This window comes from Schistocerca gregaria, chromosome 2 (assembly GCF_023897955.1).
Source record: "Schistocerca gregaria isolate iqSchGreg1 chromosome 2, iqSchGreg1.2, whole genome shotgun sequence".
Taxonomy (NCBI): Eukaryota; Metazoa; Arthropoda; class Insecta; order Orthoptera; family Acrididae; genus Schistocerca; species Schistocerca gregaria.
Genome location: NC_064921.1, coordinates 507,875,200 through 507,898,078, shown reverse-complemented (window position 1 = coordinate 507,898,078; position 22,879 = coordinate 507,875,200). Strand labels below are relative to the sequence as shown.

Here is a 22,879-nt window from a genome sequence, read left to right as displayed (position 1 = left end):
CTATTGGCGACTAATCATATCTGCTATACCACAAGATTCCATCTTAGGATCCTTACTTCTTCTTGTGTGAAATAAAGACCTTTCAATCAATAACACTGCCATGTGCTAACTGTGTTCTGTTTGCAGATGAAGCAGATAAATAGCACAAAAAGTTTAGTTTTTAAAAACATGTTAATATTTGGAAATATATATTATATGCACTTCATATCTTCTAATAAGCTTCTTCCCAGTTTATGACTTAAATATAATGATAAGCAGATAAAGGAAATCGATGGTGTTAAATTCTTGAGACTACAACTAGACAATACATGGCTACAACAACCTAAGAATTATGTAGTGCAATATAGTATATACATATTTAATTGAATAGATGAAAAAATCTACTCACCAAGCAGTGGCAGAACACATTCTTAAAAGACTGTTATGATTGGCAAGCTTTTGGAGCCAGTGGCTTCTTCTTCGGGCAGAAGGGTTGAAGGGGAAGGAAGAAGGGTGAAAGAAAAGGACTGGGAGATCTAGGAAAAAAAGGGGTAGATTTTGGGAAAGTCACCCAGAACCACAGGTCAGAGAAGACTTACCGTAGAGGATGAGAAGGAAAGACTGATTGTTGAGGGCTGCATCAGATGACATTTGAAAACCTGAGAGCTTAAAGATTGAAGACAGGGTAATATGCAAGACAGAGATTACAACTAAAACATTATTCAAGAGTTAATAAGAGTGAGATGCTAACTGAATTGTACATAAGGGAGATGGGAGGGGGTGGTGAAAAAAGACAGGAAAGACAATGAAAGATATAAAAAACTAAAACAGAGTGAAGGAAAGAGTAGTTACAGTGAAAAAATGCTGGAATTTTAGAAATTAACGTAAAGTAAGGCCAGGTGGATGGCGAGAACTAAGGATATGTTGTAGTGCTAGTTCCCACCTGCAAAGTTCTGTGAAACTCATGTCTGGGGGAAGAATCCAGATGGCGTACGTGCTGAAACAGATGCCGAGGTCATGAAAGTCTTGTTGTAGAGCATGCTCTGCAACAGTATACTGCGAGTTGACAGTATATGCCCTCTGCCTATACCCTCAATTATGATGAATAGGCAGAGGGTATATACTGGCAACTAGCAATATCCAGTTTCTCAGAACTCTGCAGGTGAGAACTAGCACTACAACATGTCATTCGTTCTCACCACCCACTTGCCCTTAATTTACGTTAATTTCTTCTGTCTCAACTTTTCATCACTGTAACTACTCTTTGCTTCACTCCCTTTTAGTTTTCTACTTCTTCCATTGTCTTTCCCGTCTATTTTTCATTGCCCCCTCCCACCTCCATTATGTACAATGCAGTTAGCTTCTAACTCTTATTAACTTGTGCACGATGTTTTAGTAGTAATCTTTGACCTGTATATTACCCTGTCTTCCACCTTTAAGCTCTCAGTTTTTCAAATCTCATCTGATGCAGTCCCCAGCTATCAGTCTTTCCTTCTCATCCCGTATGGTAAGTCTCCCCTGACCTGCAGTTCTGGGTGACTTTCCCAAAATCTACTCCTTTTCCTAGACCTCTCCAGTCCTTTTCCTTCACCCTTCTTCCTTCTCCTTCAACCCTTTTGCCTGAAGAAGGAGCCCTGGCTCCAAAAGCTTGTCCCCAGTCTATTATGTGTGTGTTCTGCCGCTGCTTGGTTAGTAGATTTTTTATCTATCCAATTTAATAATTTGAATATAATAGGGGGAAACATTCCATGTGGGAAAAATATATCTAAAAACAAAGATACTGTAACTTACTAAAGGAAAGCGTTGGTACATTGATAGAAACAATAACAAACACAAACACACACACAAATTTCGAGCTTTCGCTACCCACGGTTGCTTCATCAGGAAAGAGGGAGAAGGAAAGATGAAAGGATGTGGGTTTTAAGGGAGAGGGTAAGGAATCATTCCAATACACACACACACACACACACACACACACACACACACACACACACACACACACACATCCATCTGCACATAACAGACACATCATTTCATCAATAATTAATTTTTTTGTAGTTATAGTATACACACATTTATATGTTTGTGAAAAGTTTGATTTTAACTTTTAAATGAATTAGATTTCAAGTCTTTTTACTTATTACACATGCTTGAGGACCAGTTCAGTTAGGATCAAAGGAAGGAAAGTTTGCAGGTTGTAAAGTTATTGTTTATAAGTGCCTCATGCAAAACGTTTTCTCTGTAGTTCATTTGTGAAATAAAATTTTCAACGACCAAGGTGACATTTTCAATGTATAAACTGCAACCAATGTACATTTTTTTCTCTCAAACACAGAAACATAATCACCATTTTTCTTCAAAATGAGATCAGTAACTCACATAGTCTCCATGGAATATAACCTGATTATGCTAGAGTCAATTTACAATGACTGTTCCAAAACTATTTGTATTCTGATTAATAAAACAAAATTACTAGGTGTTTGGCAACATCTGGTTGAACATGGCTATAGCTTACCAGCAACTGATGTGAAATAAATGTTTAGTGATGATTATTGCTGGTTGTTGACACATCAAAGGTGGCTTATCAATGTCTGATTGTGGTACTATACCCAATGTCCATTTAAAGATTTGTGAAAGAATTTTTTTACATAATGTTGAAATACAGGTGTTGGCAAAAGACAGGAATTGTTTGCAATACTAATTTATATTTGGCAATGAAGTTATTCTGTTTCATTTTTGGCTTTGTGTCCATTAAACTACTGCTATTTTTAGAAGTAAATTTGTAGGTATGCAAAACTCATCATGTTTTCTCAGTAATACCAAATATTTTATGTATACAGAGATCAGGGATACAAAAGGACAGTAATGGACTTTTAAAGGTCTACATTTTAAATTCCAAAAATCTTTGTTACTTCAGATCACAATATTTGTGAAGAGTAATATTTCCTGAACTACCGAACATTGAAGGAAGATAAAATATTTTTAACAAGAAGAAAAACATGGATTTATGCTGAGATGTGTCAGTCTTGAAAAAAAATATTTATTAGTGGAGTCAGATTTTATAAGTGCACATGATTTTACTGTTCCAGTATATTAAATTTTGAAGATTTCCTCAAGAAAAATATTTATATACAGAATATTTAAAACATTATAATCAATCAAATGTGAATTACTCTTTGAATAAGGACCAAAATATAAATCATGTAACAGAATTTAAGATTTTATGCAAATATGGTTTTTGGATTAGATAAGAAAAATGAAAAGAAAAAAATAGTATTTACGTTAGTGCAAGTGGTATTATCCGACGTGGTTGTTTCAACATCTCTTTCTTTTAAGTATGTATTTCTTGTTTTTATGACATGTTCTACATCCCTGAGGTCTCCTTCAATATGGATTTTAGGAACATGTATTACATACATTGTGGTGTCTTCAGACAATAAGAAAAATGTAAGCAAAACTATGTGAACATTGAATTTTATGGATCTTTTGTAAAGTGTGTGTTATCTTTGTACCTTTGTTCTTTGACAGTCAAGTTTGGTTCTCTGTTTGTGTTGTTCTGTGCAGTCTATACATGTGTTCAGTTAATGTGTATTAATTGTAAGAATAAAGTGTACAGTGCATCACATCCAGTATACATTCTTTTACTGAACAGGAAATCATAAATTTCCCACAATGGTGACCCAGAACTGTAAGATTATTTTATACAAGCGTATAGCTACAAACTGTTCACAACATGGCTTCCACCAACTTCTCTTCTGTAAAAGAAGAAACTCAGACTCAACAGCAGGATTCTACTATAACATCTGCAATGATTGCAAGCAACAGTAATCACATTGCCAACAGGAACATCAAGATTACTCATTTTGGCCTACAAGTGCTTAATTGTTGTTAATGGAAGTAGAAGCCATCTTCTGTTTCCATGGCATTATGTTCGGCATGGAACAATTCACAATAGTTACTGCATAATTTGACTTAAGTGTTAGTGGGCAACTAGCAGACATATTCCATCGGAAGTCTTTTGCAGTTCTAAAGGAAACAAGTTTGCATCAGCTGGCAGAATCACAGCTGCTTAAGATCATTGATGGTAAGGCAAATGTCAGTGGTTCTCCCTCCCAAGTGCTCCATTCACTGTGTGTGCTGGCTGGACAGGTCCTACTGTCAGAACAATCTCTCAACTGTTATGGCTCCATTGTTTACTTCTGCATGTAGGGCTATTTTATCAGCCTTCACAGATCTTGCCAATAGATGAACTTGGACACCAAGCTGATGCTATTGCTACAATGCTTGTACAGATGTTTCCACCGCTGTTACTGGGTTACAGGGGAGTTGTCAGTTGATGGCAGTGCAAATCTTGGAGGTCGAAGCTCTCTGCAAGGAGGAACAGAGTTCCATCATGCTGTTGCATAAGGCCAATGCTTCATTGTATTGGCTGATCTCCACCATTTCCAAACAACTGAGAGTGGCCTCCAAACAGCTGCATGACCTCCACTGTATGGCCCTACATGAGACAAGTGTGTTGCTGATGCACCCTCTCTTCCAGCTAACAGTGTGATAGTTGACAATTACCTTGGCCTCTGGCTGCTATGGGAATTTCTGGTGCTTACAGACCCATACTTGGCTAGGTGTAACTGCTGCCTTTTAACTAAACATTTCATTCCCACTACCCTTGTCATCCTGTCACTGCAAAGCCAAGATGCCTACTCCAAATAAGCTGCCTTGAGGTCAATCAGAATTTAATAACATTCTTTCCAATGGTTTCGTGGTTCAATCTCACAGTGCATGGAGTTTGCCACTATACATGGTAAAAAAAGAGGAATAGTTCCTGTCATTTGTGTGGTGATTACAGAGGGTTAAATGCCCGTGCCATCCTGGGTGGATACCCTGTGCCAAACAGAGCCGATTTAACAGCAATGTGGTTGACATGTGTCCTCAGTGTTGCCAACTGCACCAAAGCTTTTTTCGGAATCCAATGACCAAGTAGGACAAACATAAAACTACCAATTACAACATCATTCAGACTTTTTGAGCACAACACTATGTCTTTTGATTTACATAATGCCACACAAACTTGACAGCACTTTATGTATGAGGTCATCCATGGGTTGCTATCCACCTTTTGCTGTGTGGGTGATATTTTTATCTACTTGAAGAGCCATGATGAGCACCACCAACATTTTCATCAAGTGTTCAAGAGGTTACAGAATTCAGTTTTGTAATAAATATAGAGAAATACACATTTGCCAGACAACAGGTTCAGTTTCTTGGATACACAGTCTCACGTGCTGGTATTAAGCTGATGCCTGAAAAGGTGAATGACATTATGTAGCTGTCACTGGCATCCATCTCCAAAGGTCTCCAGTATGTCCTACAAACATCATTTGCCTCAAAATCTTCTTAACCTCTTACTTACTAGCAAAAACTCATCAGGCAAACAAAATATCCTGTGGACTTCCACAAGCTTAATTGCTTTCAACTCCATGAAGAATGCACTTGCTAATGCCACATTGCTCATAAATGCAGTTGCAAAGGCAGCCATTTCTTCAATGGTTGACACAAGCCAGATTGCCATGTTTTGCTGCAATGTATTTCCTCTTCCTGGCAACATCTGGTATTTTTCTCAAAAGGTCTGTCATCACAACAGCAATGTTGGAGTGCTTTTGATATGGAGCTGTCAGCTATCTACTTGGCCATCAAGCATTTCTGGGTGTGGCTTGAGGGACATTTGTTTTACTGTGTTCATGAATCACAAGCCTCTCACATCAATGTTGCACTAAGTCATACAGTTCAGGTCCCTGTGTCAGTGTCTCGGCAGGCAGATTTCATTGCACAATTTACCACTGACATCTGACACACCTCTGGCCAGGACAACGTCACCACCAACTATTGCATTGATTGCAGCTATTGACTGGACTGGGATACCTTGGCTGTTGATCAAGATCCAGATCCCTCCCTTCATCAATGTCACCAGGATCCATAATCAACTGATTTTGGTCTTGAACTCCTTTCTCTGCAAGGTACTCACAGAAAGGTACGGCTGCAAAAGTGTTCACTCCCTTATTCTGACTAAATGGCACCACTACATTTTTGACATTTTTCACAACTTGTCTCACCCAGGTATCATGGATAGCACTAAATTAGTGGCTGATAAGGTCATCTAGGCTGTGCTGCAAAGGGATTGTTGGCAGTGGTTGTCACAAATGTCAGTCTTCAAAATCTGCTTGCCATGTTTCTGTTCCTCTCTCTTCTTTGCCTTCCCCTTCAGGAAGATTTTCACACATCCACTTGGATATTGTCGGCCTCCTTCCCCCCCCCCCCCCCCCCCTCTTATGGTTTCTGCTACCTAGTGACAATAATAGATTCATAAGGTGGCCTGAGGCTTTTCTGGTCACAAACATTTCTGCTCCCTCCATTGCCCAAACCCTGCTTACTTCTTGGTTTCATGATTTGGCACCCCTCAGATTATTGGTACTGACAAAGGTAGTCAATTTGGCTGCCTTTTGTTTGACAAGATTATGCATGTGTATGAGTGTGGTCACATTGGTACTATGAGCTACCACTTCACCAGTAATGGGATAGTAGGGCACCTACACCATACTTTAAAGATGGCCCTGACATGCCATTATGTTTCTTGGCCTCACACCTAAACTATGGTTCTTTAACACCTTCACACTCCTGTAAAAAGAGGGTATCAGTTGCTCTAAGGCCCAGCTTGTCTATGAAGAGTTGCTGAGGGTCCCAGATGAATTTTTCCCCCACCCCTCTTCCTGACCTTCATGCTGGAGACTTTGAACTCTTTTTACAGAAACTGAATTGCTTATGCAATTCCTTTCACCACAGAACCCTGTACATTGAGAAGCTGCTAAATAAAATCAAACACTTAAGCAGCGTTGTTAGCTTGAATAGCTATCTTGTAGCAGTTGCTGTAGAAAACAAGAATAAATCTACATCATGGAGGTACATATACTGACCAAGTTTCTTGTAATGCCCACATTAATTCATGCCACACTTTGTTTTGAGCTTAAGTTTTGTTTATTTCAGAGGACAACTGTACAAAGTTGGCACAGCCTGTGCCATTTGGAACTGATTACATGTTAACTGATTGGCACTGGTGCTGCATGAATACTTCAAGCAAAACTGAGCATACAACAGTGGCTCCATATGGGCTTTATACAGGTTTTGCTACAATGTTCTAATTGTTAAAACCAGAATTTAAAGAATTAAAAATAATATTGATAGATAACAGTACATTAAACAACAGTGAATAAATTATAAAATAAAATTACATTACATAAGGTATGGAATTCACTATAAAGCAGTCTCATTCAGAATAAAAATAGTCAGATATGTAATTATAACAATACATATTACATTTTAGTGGATTATTCATAAAATACAGAATAGAAATTGTTCCTTGCATGTTCCTTGTGCTGGAGCATGCCTTCGCCAGCACACCGGTTGGCACTACGAAACATTGTAAACCAGGCGCTGAACTAAGCATGCCTACGACAGGAGAAGACCAAACATGCCCCCAGGCCACATGCTGATAATTCCCCTGGGCAGCATTGCATATAGGCCACCACCACTGATCGAGCTGTCAATAACTTAATCTCAGTACCTAAGTATGTCACATCGGGACTCAGTTTGCGTTACATTTCAATACGTCACATTGTGCTCCTGTCTCCCACAGTGATAGTCATCACCTCACACCTTAGGGAATGTTATCCATTGTATATAGTTGTGATATGCACATGGACAAGATTCAAGAATTAGTACATGTTATTCGACCACAGAATTTCAGATTGGACATTATGGAAGTTAAGTACTCCATTTGGTTCCTGTAATAAAGTGTATTTTAACCACATGTGCATCTTGTGTTGTAATGTGAGGAAACTGACCACCCACCTACAATAGCACCCTCTCCCCATCCAGCCAGGAACCGCAAAACATTACACGAGAGCACAACCACAACAAATGGCAATGAGTCTGATCAACAAGTTTTGTTGCTTTTCATGTGTTCGAGGTTGCTGCAGGAGAACTGTTGTTACACTGATTCTATTTGCTCATTTGTTCTTTTGTTGCGTGTATTAAAGGAGGGGAGCTGCAGAACTAATCTATTACTATTTTTAAAGGCTTTTCACATTGCTTTTCTATTTGTCTTTTTATATTTTGCTGTAATTTGTTGGTGTTAGAATGGCTACATTTCCCCCTGCTCTGGAAATAAATCAGATTTTTCAGTCTCAGAACCAGCAGATCACCACATTGCTGTCTACTGTACAGCAATTGCTTGCTGCATGAGCTATGTTAGCTGCCCAACCATCCAACCAACCGATTCAACAAGTGCCACCAGACAACATCCCACCATTTCAGCATTTCAATGAAAATGAAGAGGAACAGCTTGAATATCTCATCCAGCTCCAGGCCCACTGTCAAGTCCATTGAATTCAAGGCACTGTGAAATCTCATTATTTCCTGTCTATTGCAGGAACCCCTGTGTTTTGCTTAATTCAAAGGCTCTTCCCTACATTATCTCCAGACACACTCCCCTATGATGAAGTGGTGAGTGCATTAAGTCAGTATTAGGAACAACAGATTCAGGTCATGGCAGCCAGATGTTTTGCCTTAAGAAAAAGCCGGAAGAGATGTACCATCAGTAGTATACTGATTACATTGTCCCATTCTTTTTGAAGTGTAAATTCAAATGTGGTTGTAGCAACTTTTAAAGTGACATGATGATCTGTGATGTGATCACATACAATGTCCCTGACAGCAGCATTAGAGAACAGATTCCCAAGTACTCAGATCCTTTGCTGCATCAAGTGTTGCAAATATTAGAACAAATTGATTCCAGCGCCATAGCTGCCAATACATTTGATCAGGTCCTGATTTGTCGGCTTGAGTTGCATTTCGCCTGCGACTGCCCTATTCAGCTGCCAGAAGGAGTACACACACAGATGCGCAGACAGCCTAGTAAACAAGCAGCCAGGCCTGTAAATCTAGTGAAGTCTTGTCATCACTGTTTTGCTCACTATAAGTGGCAAGATTCCTTGTCATGCAACATGACATTACTCAGAAGAAAGGTCATGTCCAGGCAGTTTGCTTGCAACGGCAGAAGAATGCCAATTCTGTCCACTCTCACAACAGGTCTGATGCTTATTCTGCGTGTGCAGTGTTTTCAAAACCAACTACAGTTTCTAGCAGTAATCCAAGTAAGGTGGTGCCCTCATCTCACCCCAGTGGAGTGCAATGCCATTCTAACAAACCAGTTGTAACATTTTAAGTGTTTGGCCATCGTGTTGACTTCCAATTGGACACATGTGCTTCGGTAGCTTTGCTTAATTATGCCACATACAAACAGTTAGGTTCCCCACACCTACCAAAATCTAGCACGCACCTCACTGCATACAACAGACAGGAAATCCAAGTACTTGGACAGTGTAGTTTGCACGCCACTAGCAAATCCCACAGTAGGGCAGCGAAATTTACTGTGTTGCAATCAAGAGACAGTGAAACTATTTTTGGCTTAGATTCATTTGACTTGTTTGGCCGCATCGAAGACAATGTAGTCTCAGTGAGTGCTTTTAATCCAAAAGACAGTGTAGCTAGATTGTTTAAGGAATTTCCTGCACTCTTTTCTCATGGAATTGGAAAAGCTAATAATTTTGTAGTCCACATTACCCTGAAAGACAATACACAGCTTAAGTTTTTATAGGCTCAGCCCATTCCCATTGCTTTACAAGACAAAGTACCCATTGAATTAAAAGAACTGCAATACAATTGTGTGATTGCTCCATCACAAGCTATGACTGGGCAAGTCCATCGGTTTTGATGCCCAAGCCTTCTGATCAAATTCGCATTGACTTGGCAAAACTACAGTCAATCCACAGTCAATAATTGACACTTATCGATTGCCTCACCCTGAGGAAATTATGGACAGGCTTGGCGCAGGCCATTACTTTTCTAAGACAGATTTGCATGATGTTTATTTGCAGATACCACTAGATAAAGGCTCACAGAAAGTGTTTGTTAGTAAGACGCACTTAGACCTGTTCAAGTATTTGCGTTTGCTCTTCAGCAGTGCCTCCACACCCACCATTCTTTATGTTACTTGGTACAGCTGACTACTCAAGTTCTGTTCTGTTTGAACTATCTGGACAATATTGTCATCTCAGGTCATATGCCAGAGGAGTACATTGCCAATTTGCGTACTCTTTTCTGAGTGTCGTCAGATGCAGGACTCAAATGTCATCTCGAAAAGCATTACTTTATTCAGACAGAACTACAATACTTAGGTCAAGTGATCAACAGTCAGAGTGAGTACTACCATCCAATCTCATTTGCTTGCAGTTTATGACCTGGCTGTTCCTCACAATGTATCTGAACTGCAGTCAGTGAGTGCTAGGCAAGTTGGCATACTATGTACCTTTCATTATGAATGCTTCACATATCATGGCTCCATTGCAACACTTACATCAGAAATATGTTCCTTTTGTGTGGACCAAAGAGTGTCACAATGCATTTCAGAAACTGAAAAATGCCTTGCTCAATGACAGATGTTTAGTACATTTTGATCCTGCCAAACCAGTGATTTTGCAAGTAGATGCTTGCTCTTATGGGATCAGTGCTGTGCTTTTGCACTGAATTGGTGTGAAAGACAGATCTGTTGCTTTTGCGTCAAAGTTTTTAACTAAAACTCACGGCAATTATTCACAAACCGAAAAAGAAACTCCTGTTACCATATATCGTGCGACAAAATTCCATCACTATCTGTATGGTCTCAAGTTCTATTTAGTGACAGATCACAAGCCTTTGCAGTCCTTGTTTCACCCATCAAAGCCAGTTCCTTCACATATTGCTCAAAAACTGCAACAGTGGGCATTGCTTCTCCCCCAGTATCAGTACGAACTTGTGTACAGATCTATAGCACAGCATTGATTCCACTGATGCATCTTGTTGCCAGATTGACATGCAGGCCTCTGAATTGCTGCAATCTTTTCCACTGAATTACAGAAAAATTGCACAGGGCATGGAAGGGGACCCTGATCTGAATATTCTGTTACACTACATTCACATGTCCTGGCCTCACTCATTGAACAGTATTCAGAATTCAGCAGTGTGCCAATACTTTGCTCATCGGCATAACCTTTCAGTACAAAAAGGTGTGCTCTTAGTACACTCTTGACAGTGGACAATCACATTTGCTCTTTCTCACAATGTTGCAAAAGGATGTGTTACAGCTGCTTCACCAAGGACACTGGGGAACTGTTCGCACTAAACAGTTATTGCGCTGGCACTGTACTTGGCAGGGCATGGACACCCACACTGAACAGATGATGTCACAGTGTCGCACATGCACAGAAAACCAATCTGCTCCATCACAGACATTCTCAGCTTGGCTTAAGACTCAATTCCCATGGGAACAAGTGCACATAGACTTTGCTGGCCCATTTTGGAACACTCATTGGCTCATAGTGGTAGACTCTTTTAGCAAGTTTACATTTGCAGTGCCTATGAACTCTATCATCTCACATAGCATTAAGCAAGTGTTGTTCTCAATTTTTTGTATTTGAAGGATTGCCTGAAGTTATTGTTAGGAAAACAGATCTCAGTTCACATCAATTACTTTGAACAGTTTTGTGAACGAAATGGCTTTCATCATCTAACAAGTGCTCTGTTTCACCTCAGTCTAATGGAGAAGCAGAATGCTTTGTACGCACTTTTAAACAACAGATGGTAGGCTTCACACCTTTCACACATGGGAACAGGCACTGTAACTCTTTCTCACCTCCTATCACTCCCACTCATGTGACGGACCATCACTGGTGGACCTTCTGCATGGCCACTGTCATCAAACACAGCCTCACTTGCTGCACCCACCATGGCATCCAGCATTGCCTATGGTCCACAAGTATCACTTTGCACCACATTCTCTATAGTGTTTTTGGCTAACGTCAGTGATGGGAATGGGTAGAGATCCAGAAACACATTGCCACAAATATGTATCTAACTGCAAGTCCTGATGGTTCATAGTACCATCACCAGAATCAAATTTGCATTTGTTGTTTGCCACATGATTCTGCTGCTCTTCTTCCTCAGATTCAGGACCTCTAGGGACCACCCATCCTTCGCAGCCATGCACTGGTGCCATCATGGCACCACAGAGCAAGTCAGTGGCTGTTGTATCCTCATCTCTGCTCTTACTACTACCTGAATCAATGGACCTGCATGTGCCATTGTTGTCATTGTCCCAGAAGATGCCCTCAGGACTGAACGTGTCTCCTGAGCAGTGTTTTTGGGAGGATGCTCCTCTGCTCTCACAAGCCAGATGGCGGGATACAGCCAGGAGTACACCATCCTCCACAAGTACGGCTCCCGGCTCATCACTACATCCAGCTTCCTGCCTCCTCTCTCTCCCCCCACCCAGCCATTGTCATTCACATCTCCAGTACATCACAACGGTGCGGCATTTTGAGGGGGAAGAATGTGCTGGCGTACACCTTTGCCAGCATACTAGCCAGCAATAAGAAAAATTGTATATCAGGCACTAAACTAAGCATACTTATGACAAGAGAAGACCAAGACATGTCCCCAGGCTACATGCCGATAATGCCCTGGGCCACATGCATATAGGCTGCTACTGCCAAACGAACTGTCTTAATATCTCAATATCTTAATCTCAGAATCTCAGTACGCCACTTCAGGACTCAGTCTGCATTGCATCTGAATAGTGCTCTAGTTTTCCACAGTGACAGTCATCACCTTGCACCTTAGCTAGCTGTGAGGAAATGTTAGTCATTGTATACAGTTGTGATATGGATACAGACAAGATTCAAGAATTAGTACAGGTTATTTAATTGCTGTTAACCACAGAACTTCAGATTGGACATCACTGAAGTTAAGTTCTCCATCTGGTTCCCGCAATGAAGTGTATTTTAACTACATGTGCATTTTGTGTTGTAGTGGTTGTAGTGAGAGGAAACCGGCCACCCACCTTTCATACCACCCTCTCCTCATCCACCCAGGAACCACAAAATGTTATGAGAGGCCACAGCTACAACATTCCTAGATGGGATGAGTTGGTTGACTTTCATAAGTAACTTTAAATCACCCTGACTACTGTCATACGACTGACAGATCCTGCAAACCGGTGTGTTGTAAGAACTCTTGAGACTCATGTACCTGTGATGCCTATATGGAGATATCTAATGTACTATCCTCTGCCATGGATCCTGTCTCCTCTGGGGGAAGTACAGGGTCAGTCATTCCTGTCCTCTTGACTGTGAGAGGCACGTCAGTTGTTGATGTATGTGTCCTGTACAAGGTGGACCGGGACTAGGGAGGACTCAGGGTGTTGTACCGAACCCCCTAACAAACAAGTCTGTGGTGCTGTCTTTCAATTAAACTGAAACTTACCCGTGGGACTCACTTTAAGTGTTTTTAGGGGTCTATTAATCATTGGCAGTTTAAACATATCATAAATGATGGTATCTCTTAGGGAAATGACAGAAAAGAGCACCACGTGCACTCAGTGTGTATGCCTGGGGGCCTCATTTGACATGTAGAAGAGGTTATTCCAGCAGTCATTAAGGGAACAAACTGCAACCAACTGCAGATTGTGGCACACACTGGAAAAAATGATGCCTATCGTCTGGGCTCTGAGGTAATTCTTGTGTCATTCCAGTGCCTGGCAGAGAAGGTTCAGAATACCAGCCTTGAGCACAGAGTTTCGACAAAGCTCATAATTTGCAGCATTGTCTCCAGAACTGATCATGGGCTTTTGGATATGAGTTGAGTGGAAAGACTGAACCAGAGACTTTGAAAGTTCTGTGACAAGCTAGACTGTGACTTTGTGGGCTTGTGCCATAAGTTTTGAGAATAGCTGTAGGATCCCCCTAAATGGGGCACCAGGGGTGTGTATAAAAAGATAATTGGATCCATCTATCACCCACCAGTTTCATCTCCTGATGTAACCAAAAACTTCAGAGAAAACTTCAGTTCACTTGAATGTAAGTTCCCCAATCACACTATAACCATTGGTGAAAACTTTAAATCATCCAACAATTAATTGGGAAAATTACAATTCTGTTAGTCATGGGCATGATAAGACATCCTCTGAAACTTTACTAAATGCTTTCTCTGGAAACTATCTTGAACAGACAGTTAAGAACCCTATTCATGGTAGAAATATATTGGATCTAATGTCAACAAATGGACCTGACCTTTTCGAGGATCCCCACATTGAAACAAGTGTCAGTGACCATGACAAGGTTGTGCAACAATGATTACCAAAGTACAAAGGAGAACTGAAACAAGCAGAAAGATATACATCTTTAGCAGACTAGATAAAAAATCAGTAACATCATATCTCATTGAGGAACTTGAAACTTTCAGCATAGGTCATGAGCATGTAGAGGACCTCTGCCTCAAGTTTAAGAAAACAGTTGACCACGCACTGATTGGTATGCACCCAGTAGAACAGTTCATAATGGGAGGGATCCTCCATGGTATACAGTCACTGTAAGAAAACTTCAAAAGAAGCAGAGATTACTATATAATAGGTGTAAGACAGAGCATAGGGCTATAGATAGGGGGATGCTGAAAGAAATGCATTTGGCTGTCAAGAGAGCAATGAATGCCTTCAATGACTGCCATAGCACAATACTGTCAAATACCATTTCACAAAAATCACAAAAAAAATCTGGCCATATATAAAGATGGAGCAAAGTTAGTGTCCAGTCCATAGTGAATGAGACAGGAACTGAAATCGAGGGCAGCAAAGTAAAGGCTGAAATGTTTAACCCAGTTTTCAAATGTTACTTTACAAATGAAAACCCATGAGAGCTGCCCCAATTTAATCCTCATACCACTGGAAAACTGAATGAAATAAGTATTAGTGTCAAAGGTGTTGATAAATGATTGAAATCATTAAAACTTATGAAAGCTCCAGGTTCTGATGGAATCCCTGTCAGATTCTAAAATGAATTTGCAGCTGAGTTAGCCTCTGTTCTCACTATAATCTATCATACATCCCTCAAACAAAAAACTGGGGCCAATGCTTGGAAAAAGACACAGGTCATCTACAAGAAGGGTAGCAGAAGTGATTCATAACACTACCATGCAATATCCTCGACATCGTTTTGTTGCAAAATCTTAGAACATATGCTGAGCTCAAACATAATGAGATATCTTGAACAGAATTACCTCCTCAAAGCCAGTAGCATGGTTTTCCAAAATAATGATCATGTGAAACCTAACTTACACTTTTTTCACTTGACATGCTGAATGCTTTGGATCAAGGCAACCAAGTAGATGCATTGTTTCCTGATTTCTAAAAAGAAAATGTCTCAGTGCTATACCTATGCTCATTGTCAAGGGTATGGTCATATATGGTATCAAGTGAAATTTATGACTGGATTGAGGACTTTTTGGTAGCAAGGACACAGCTTGTTATCTTGGATGGAGAGTCAATGTCAGATGTACAGGTAACTTCGAGTATGCCCCAGGGAAGTGTGTTGGGACCCTTGCTGTTCATGTTGTATATTAATGATCTTGGAGACAGTATTAATAGTAAAATGCAGATGATGCAGTTATCTATATTGACGTATTATCTGAGAGAAGATGCATAAATATTCAGTCAGATCTTGATAAGATTTCAAAATGGTGCAGAGATTGGCAACTTGCTCTGAACATTCAGAAATGTAAAACTGTGCACATCACAAAACGAAAAAAACATAGTATCCTATTACAATACCAATGAGTCACTGTTGGAATTGGCCAACTCATACAAACCTGGAGTTAACACTTTGTAGAGGTATGAAATGGAATGATCACAAAGGTTCACTCATGGGTAAAGCAAGTGATAATCTTCAGTTTATTGGTAGAACACTGATGAAGTGCAATAGATTGCACGCAAATCACTCATGTGACCCATCCTAGAATACGGATCAAGTGTATGAGGCCCATACCAGATAGGACTGAATGTATACAGAGAAGGGCAGCATGAATGGTCACATGTTTGTTTAATCAATGGGAGAGTGTCACAGAGATACCAAAGGAACTGAAATGGCAGACTCTTGAAGACAGATGTAAACTATCCCAAGAAACTCTGTTAACAAAGTTTCACTAACCAGCTTTAAATGATTACTCTAGGGATGTACTACAACCCTCTACATATCACTTGCTCAGGGATTGTGTGGATAAGATTAGAATAATTAGTGCTCACACAGAGACATTCAAACAATCATTCTTCCTGCACTCCATATGTGAATGGAACAGCAAGAAACCCTAATAAATGGTACAATGGGATATACCCTCTGCCACGCAACTCACGGTGGTTTGCAAAATGTCCTTCATTTTAGTAAAACAATTTTTTTCAAAATTGAGTTGGGCACACAGGATATATTTAGCAATTTCATGCTTACCCTTGTATTGCAATTGGATTTTTTTCTATTTTTAATTGCATTAGTTTTAAACTATACAGGATGCACTCGGACTTTGAAGGGTGATTCCTCACATACTAGCAACACAAATATGCCTCTCATAAAATTTCATCCTGCACATATTTCTGGTGGTAAATGGATGTTAAAGACAAACAATTTGGCAACACTGTAATCACATACATGGTAGTTATCTCTGTTAGCAAATCGCAGCAGCACTGTGCAGTTGGTGCAATGGATAGTGTTTTGGGTGACCATGCAGGAGGTTGAGAATTTGACTCTGGATCATGGCATATTTGACTTTATTTTTCAGGTTCATTCTGCCATTTAATCCTGTAGTATATACCATTTCTTAAGCAACCTGTATCTGACATCTGTATAGTGCAGTGTTTTGTAATGCTGAAGATAATGAAAATGTGATCAGGCAAGTCAGAAATACACAGTAACAAAATAAATTTGGAGGTTCTAGAGATGACTGCACAGTTAACTAACTTAACATCTACTAGTCACTTATAATACATGCGGTATATCTGCTCGTATATAACACACACTAGCAACGAGTGACAATAATAATTTCCATATTAATGACCACATGACATTTACAAATAAATACGTTGTCCTCAGAGCAGATGCCCAAAGCAACCCCTACTGCATGTCAAAACATTGTGCAGTCTGCTGGATCATACAGCTCCGGACTCATCGCAACATGGCTGCATCCACAGATACAAGAGCAGCACAAACATGCATTGTTGGTTCTTCCACGTGTCAGTGAAATAGAACACACAGGAAGAAATCCGGGTGATTTAGGTCAGATGAACAAGGAGGCCATACAACTGGACCACCCCATCCAAGCCATTTCCCTGGAAATTTTCTGTCTAAATACTATCACACATTAATTCCAAAGTGTGGAGGTGCACCACCATGTTGGAAGAACCTCTGTCAAACATGAAGTGGTACATCTTCCAGTACATTGGGCAAACAGCTTGAGTGGAATGCACAATCAGTCAACCAGTCAGGCAATGAGCAGGGACCCAAATTCCCATCTCCCAATATTCCACCCCAGAGGTTAATGCCAAAGTGAACTTTACAGTCGCGGGTGACGTGCGGGTTAATGTCATATCAATGGTGGGCATTGTGCACACTGAAGACACCGTCACAAGTGAATGCTGCTTCTTCTGACTATATTGTACTGTTTATGAAGTTGTGGTTGGCTTCCTATTATTGCTGGAACCATTCACAAAATTTCATCCACAGACAACATCTACAGGACGCAGGTGTTGTGTTAAAAAAAAATTATAGGAGTGCAGCCAATGCTCGTACAGCACATCAACGACTATGTGGTGTGAGACACCAAGCTGCCTTGCTATGCTAAATGTACTCTGCTGCGATTCTTTGTGTATGACTTCCTGAATAGCTTCCTCAGAAGCTGGAGTACGGCGAGTCTGTGGAGGACCTCCGTCACGCAATGGTGAATGAAGAGGACCTGTCTCTTGAAGGTGAAGCTCCAGATGATGAAACACATTTTTATCTGGATGATGTCAACAAGAATAGCTAGCAGAAAAATCATGAGCAGAAATACCAGCCCAGTTATCAAATGCGCTGAGGACTAGAAACATATTCACATATTCATCGTTTGTGCATGCCATACATCTGCCACACAGTTTTAGGATTACAGAAGAAGAAAATACGATATGTGTATGGATGTACATGGAGTCTGTCACAGGTTCATTACTCCATTACCAGCTAGTCTGTGTCTGGTGAACAGCACATACAGTTTAAACTTGTCATTAGTCACAGCAGGCTGTTCCACCTAACATGCATCACCTCTCTTACAGCTTTTGTAAAGTGTGACTCATATTGACACTGCCAATTGTGTAACACTCGTTTAAGAATTACTCTTTTTCCTAATAGTAATGGACATTATGTTTCCACATTTCCATCATCATCAACTAAAACAACTATAATAGTAATAATAATAATAATAAGGCATCTGCTCCACATGTCAGTGGCAGCCTCAACCAACCTCCTGATCTGGAAAGTCAGGTTGTACTTGGCAGCAGGTCATATATCTAACTACTAAACATCATGATGGTACAACAAGAAAAATCTCATTAACCCGGGCCCCAGTCAATAGACTGGGACCGTCGTGATCATCGGATTTCAGGGGCTCACAGACATCATGAGAAGAATCGGAGCTTCTCAAACTCCCTCATGACCAAATGCAAACACTACATCGGCACACTCGATGTGAACACACTGATGAAGACAGGAAAGATGAAACAAATCACAGACACTCTCGAAAAATTTCAAATCAAAATATGTGCACTGCAAGAAACACGATTCACAGACAAACACGATTCACAGACGAAGACCATTTCAACATGGAGAACTTTAGAATATACAAAGGAAAACCATCGAGAGAACTGAAAAACATATGGCTTTTTCGCACAGGATTTTCAGTACACAAGTCCATCACGGACATCAGCACCATCACAGTGAAATCAGCCAACAAATCCTACACAATAATCAATGCACATGCACTGACTAATGACTACAACAGGACAAACCTGGACGAAATTGATGACTTCCGGACACAACAATGGAAGAAACTATCAGGAAAACTCCTGCACATAGAGTCAGAATAATACTGGAAGACTTCAATGCTAAACTCAGAAAAGAAAAGATGTACCACAGGAAAACATACTCCACACAAGGACACAAACAAAAATGGAAAACACCTGATAGACTTTTTCAAAAGCCATGAACTCGGCATTATGTCAACAAAATTCAAGAAACCAACACGGGAACTTACCACATGGAAATTCCCCAGTAGAAAGCATGAACTACAAATAGACTATGTAATAGTCCAGAAAGACTCACAAAACGAAATTTTGAACATAGACACACATAAAGGCTACTTCAACTCAGACCACCACCTACAACAGATCAGGATTCGTCTTTTGCCCAATAAAAAGCTCCAGAAGAACAAAATTGTTAGACCAGATCCAGAATACCTTACTTTAAACCAGACATAAATATTAGACAAAATTAAAATGGAGAAAACGACAGACTGGACACAACTTTCAGTAAGAATCCGAGAGGCCATGAAACTAGCACAAGCATAGTGTACAAGGAAAAACTGTTGGTGAAACCACACATGTGACCAAGCTATTGAGCGATGAATCAGTGCATGGGAAAAATTTAGTAGCCATAAATTCCAAGAGAATTGTATGAAATTCCTGAAAACACAGAAACAATCAAGCAAAATCATTCGCAGTGAAAAACGACAATATGATAAATGGCGACCGATGGAGATCAAATCGGACTTCATGAAGAACAATACAAGAAACTTCTACAGAACATTCAGAGAAAATATGACTGAATATTAACCACCCAACTTGTGCTTCAGAAGACCGGATGGAACCATAGAAATCAATACCAAAAACAATTGTGACATTCTGGCAAGTACTTTGAAAAAGTCCTCAACACAGACCCCCCTATGGAAGAAATTATGACAGAAACAAGCACGTACAATCCAGATAGTGAACCTCCAACTCTAAAAGAAGTTAAAGAAATCAAGTCACTCAAGAATCATAGGGCACCAGGGAAAGATGGCATCACCGTGGAAATCTGGAAGTTACAAGACCCAGAACTCACCAAAGACATCCACAGGATCTTGGAAGATATCTGGAAGACCATGAAAATTCCTGATGACTGGAAAACTGCCCTGATACACCCACTACACATAAAAAGTGACAAGACTGACCTGAACAACTACGGAGGAATATCTCTACTACCGGTCACATACAAGACCCTCTATAAAGCTTTACTAAACAGACTAGAATGCCAGACTGACCTCTTGAATGGGGAATAGCAAGCAGGCTTCCGTAAAGGGCGGTCTTGCGTGGAACAAATTGGAACCTGAAAATAATTTTACAACACAAACAGAACCTGATCATTACCTTTGTCAACTTCAGAAAGCCATATGACTCTACTGACTGGAAAATTCTCTTCAAAATTCTAGCAGAATACAAAGTAGACAGCAAAACATGGACTATCATAGACCAAACCTTGACCAATACGACCTCCAAAGTAAAGATCTGTGGGGAACTATCAGAGCCCTTTGAAATTTGCACAGGTATCCGACAAGGCAATGGCCTCTCACTTCTCCTTTTCAATCTAGTGTTATATAATGTAATAAAAGAATGGGAAACATCACAACAGGGTATAAGTTTAGGAAACCTACAGATTAAATGCCTGGATTTTGCAGACAATTTGGCAATTGTCACAAAAGGTATAAATGAAACAAAAGATGCTATTGAAAAACTAAACAAAATTGCTTCCAAAACTGGACTACAGATCCCTTACAAAAAGACACAGTTTATGAGCACAGAGAAACTCTCATCTCTGAACACAAAGTACGGCATGATTTACAAAATGGCAAACTTCAAATACCTTGGTGAAACACTGCAAACGAGTGGACATAACAGAGACTCAAATGAAGAAAGAAAAACTAAACTGGACAAGGCATACAAAGTAGTGTGGCATCATTACAACAAGAAGTCTATCTCACAAAAAGCCAAATTATGCCACTATGAAATGGTGGAGCTCCCCAAGATACTATATGCAGCAGAGGCCACACTAATCCTATGGCATACATGTATCAGTCAACTAGAAAAACTAGAACGGAAAATACTTAGGCCGGTATTACACTATCAAATTTCTTTGTCAAAGATTTGATCAAAGATGTGATCAAATATTCTGTCAAATATATTTGACCAAGATCTTTGATGTAGCGCTAGAAGGGGTTTTACACTGTCGTCATATTTTTCGTCAAAGTTCAAGATGGCTGACAACAACTTGTTATTAACCACAGCAGTTGCATGTACCACAATTGCACTGTGTGCATATGCAGAAGAGAAGCAGGGGAACAAAAAGGAAACATAGCTGGGTGAAGCTGTGGGTTTTATGACGACACGAAAAAAAGCATTCAACAAAACTTGTTACATGAGCTTATAGTGAAGGACGTCAAGTCGTACATCGATTACTTAAGAATGGATAAGCATACATTTCTGTATGTGCTCAATGAAGTGTATCCTCATATCACAAAGCACAATATTCACTTAAGAACTGCTACATCTGCAGAAGACAGGCTCACTGTAACACTCCGATTCCTTGCTACAGGAGAGGGTTAGGTTAGGTTTGGTCAGGTCAGGTCTCCAATCTTCATAATCTATTTTTGTATTCAGCGTGCCTCACGTTGTAAAGTGCCTCATCAGCTTCATACATCTCTATTAATTTTGTAGTCGTCGGCACACACCAATTATATTTACTCGAAATGTTTATAAAAACACTACAGATGACAGAATACAGCAATGCTAGTGCTCCATGTGGTAACATGTCACATTGCAGTGAACAGAAGACAAGCAACTTCTTTGATCAAATCTACAACGAGGCCCTAGATTTGATCAAGTATTGGACGACATTTGACAAAGTTCCCTATTACACCATCAAATATCTTTGACAAAGACATTGGACAGAGATATTTGACAAAGAAATTTGATAGTGTAATACCAGCCTTAGGAAAATATTTGATGCAACTAACTACAATGTTTATTGGCCACTCACATACACTGAGACTGCAGCAGTGTGGAGGCTGGAGGAGATGCAGCCTGCAGTGACTACAATCTGTTTACTCAAGTCTGAAACACGGAATTAACCCATATATGTTTCTGATTGAAACAGGTGCTGTGTCTTGGTGTGAGAGCATCCAAATTTCCTAGTTACCATTTACAGATCGTGTCCTGACAGAGTAATTTAAACTGTGTTGCAGACTTGATCGTACATTCTGTCCTCTGGTTCTATACAGCAATATGCTCTGCATGTTGGACAGTTGTATGATTACCTTTGCCATCGATGAATTGGACAGATATGTTGAAGTTGCATTATAACTGTAACCTCTTATGAAAGCATATGGTTGATGGGAAGTTGTACAATGTTTGCAATAATGTCTGGCCATGCCAAGAATTTCTAGTTTCCTGTTAGTAACACTCAGTTGTGTGGTAGTCTGTGAGCTTACCTTATATGTGTATGTTCTCGTGGTCTGAGATTCCAGTACCAAGGACTGTGTGATGACACTATTTTGACTGGAAATATCTTGTACCTTATTTTTCGTATGAATGATCTCACCGCAACAATTCAGACAGCCAAGCAGTTCTGAAATCTCTGTTACCCCTGTAATGAGCTCAATGATCATCACAGAGTGCTGTGAAATCCTTGTGTGGCTAGGGGAAAGCAACAGGGTAAATGTGATATGGATCTCTAGTAACTCAGGAATTAGTGGCAATGAATGATAGATGGACCTGCTAGGGTGAGGAGAATGACTATAGTGTATTGGAAACTGTTCGCAGGAGAGCTTCTGTAAAGTTTGTAAGGTAGGAGACGAGGCACTGGCTGAAGTAAAGCTG

At 40.1% G+C, this 22,879-nt stretch overlaps 1 protein-coding gene across 2 annotated transcripts in view; it reads right to left on the bottom strand.

Annotated features, from left to right (window-relative positions):
* Positions 1 to 22,879, bottom strand: part of LOC126329050 (uncharacterized) — a 207,858-nt gene that overhangs the window by 3,302 nt on the left and 181,677 nt on the right. The window lies entirely within an intron of this gene.